The sequence below is a fragment of the Protobothrops mucrosquamatus genome, unplaced genomic scaffold, assembly GCF_001527695.2.
Source record: "Protobothrops mucrosquamatus isolate PMUCROS unplaced genomic scaffold, P.Mucros_1.0 scaffold3288, whole genome shotgun sequence".
Lineage (NCBI taxonomy): Eukaryota > Metazoa > Chordata > Lepidosauria > Squamata > Viperidae > Protobothrops > Protobothrops mucrosquamatus.
Genome location: NW_015389279.1, coordinates 49,116 through 50,853, shown reverse-complemented (window position 1 = coordinate 50,853; position 1,738 = coordinate 49,116). Strand labels below are relative to the sequence as shown.

Below are 1,738 nucleotides of genomic sequence, written 5' to 3'. Positions count from 1 at the left end.
GGGGGGGGGGGGGGGGGGGGGGGGGGGGGGGGGGGGGGGGGTGTCTGGGCTTGACAAACTGGCTGGGGGATTCTGGGAGTTGAAGCGCGCCCTTTGCGAAGCGGCCAAGTTTGAGATTAAGTCTCTATCAGCCAGTGGGCTCTACGGTTAAGTGCTCCAGAGACCCAGTTTGGTCTATGGTTAATAAGCCACCAGGCCTGAAAGGGGGAGGCTGCGAGTTCAAGTCCCGCCTTAGGCACGAAAGCTGGCAATCGCCAGGAGATGTGAGTTATAATAATAATAATAATAACAACAACAACAACAATAATAAAGTTGGAAGGGACCTTGGAGGTCATCGAGTCCAACCGCCTGCTCTGGCAGGAAACCCTATACCATTTCGGACAAATGGCTGTCCAGTCTCTTCTTAAAAACTTCCGGTGTTGGAGCATTCACCGCTTCTGGAGGCAGGTGGTTCCACTGGTTAATTGTTCTAACTGTCAGGAAGTTTCTCCTTAGTTCCAGGTTGCTTCTCTCCTTGATGAGTTTCCATCCGTTGTTTCTTGTCCTGCCTTCGGGCCCTTTGGAGAAGAGCTTGACTGCCTCTTCTTTGGGGCAGCCCCTGAGATACTGGAAGGCTGCTCTCATGTCCCCTCTCGTCCTTCTCTTCATTAAACTAGACATATCCCAATTCCAGCAGCCGTTCCTTATATGTTTTAGCCTGCTTTAGGCATGAAAGCCAGCTGGGTGACTTTGGGCTAAGTCCTTCTCAATTTCTCAGCCCTACCCACCTCTGGGGGCTGTTGTGGGGAAATGGGAGAAGGAAAGTGTGTGGGATATAAACAGCCTTCAGTTGTTTATAAACTTTACAAAGGTGGGATAGAGATAAATAAACCTCCCTTTCCATCTCTCTGAGTCTTCTAGAGAACAAGAGGGCCTTTTCCTAATCTCCCAATCCCTGTTAGCTTGAGCAATCATCCAGGTGTGGGACTTTGGAAGCAAATAAACCCACTTTTATTGTGTGGTAAGCCAAGGAATTGATTCCCCAACCTGTTGCCCACCAAATAATAGGGGTGGGGGTCCTCTGTCTCTTCCCAGCAGGCCAAAGCTTTGCTGGAAGGGAGCCCCTCCAGCAGCCAGGTGAATCTGCTCAGCTTTTTCTCTGCCAATTATGGTTAGTTCTGGAAACCAGGTTAAACGCATCATGGGTTAATGCAACGTGGTTAAATACCTTGAAAATAACCTTGAAAATCCAGTAATTGAAAACTCAAGTCACATTTTTAAGAAGTTGGGGGTAAAGATAAGAGCCAGATATGGTAAAATAATAGGAGAAACAACAATGAATGCATCATGGCTTAAGGCAGTGTTTCTCAACCTTGCCAATTTTAAGGCATGTGGACTTCAACTCCCAGAATTCCACAGCCAGCATTGCTGGCTGTGGAATTCTGGGAGTTGAAGTCCACATGCCTTAAAATTGGCAAGGTTGAGAAACACTGGCTTAAGGCAACCTGCATCTTGGTCCTGGTTTTCCTTTTATATTATAAAGGAGAAATGGGATTTAAGGACCATTCATACCACCACGAGCCCTAATTACTGGAAACTCTGGTTCTTTTACTAATATTTGCTTTCCATTTTTAAATTTCCGTTGAGAGTCTTCAGCTCCACATATGCAAATATTTCTTTGGTGAAGTTTCAGATTGAATGTTTGCTTTCAATATGCTTTGTGTTTAAGCAAAGTATTTTTTTTATTAAAAAAATGCTC

The 1,738-nt window shown here is 45.9% G+C and overlaps 1 protein-coding gene across 1 annotated transcript in view; it reads left to right on the top strand.

Moving 5' to 3' along the window:
- Positions 1–1,738, top strand: part of LOC107297403 (folate receptor alpha-like) — a 15,050-nt gene that overhangs the window by 5,901 nt on the left and 7,411 nt on the right. The window lies entirely within an intron of this gene.